Consider the following 486-nt stretch of genomic DNA (forward strand, 5'->3'; position numbering starts at 1 on the left):
GTCAGTAAGAGCATTCTGCTTTCCCGGCTTATACTTCACCTCGAAGTTATATTTTGCAAAAAAGAATAGCGATCTAGCCATCTTCTGCGAGAGGTGGGGCGACTGAGCCGCAGTGTGTAATGACGCATGCTCTCTGTAGATCACAAACGGCTTGGAGCCGAGCAGGTGGACCCTGAACTTGGCAAGTGCAACTTCATCTCAAGTAGCTCCTTGTCATGAACTGAATAGTTCTTCTATGCAATCTTGAGCTGTCGAGATCCGAACGCGATCACCCGATCTCGCCCCTCGGCGTCTGCTTGTAGCAGTGCACAGCCGAAGGAAAAGCCTGAAGCGTCACAGACGACGCTGAAAAAACGATCAGGGTGTGGCAGTGCCAGTATTGGTGCATGCAGAAAGCTGTCTTTGATCCCGTCAAAAGTATCCTGATGTTCGATGTTCCAACACCATTCCACATCCTTTTGAGACTGGATAATGGCTGGGCCATTT

The sequence above is a fragment of the Plasmopara halstedii genome (genome assembly GCF_900000015.1).
Source record: "Plasmopara halstedii genome assembly, contig: Scaffold_2386, whole genome shotgun sequence".
Classification (NCBI taxonomy): Eukaryota; Oomycota; class Peronosporomycetes; order Peronosporales; family Peronosporaceae; genus Plasmopara; species Plasmopara halstedii.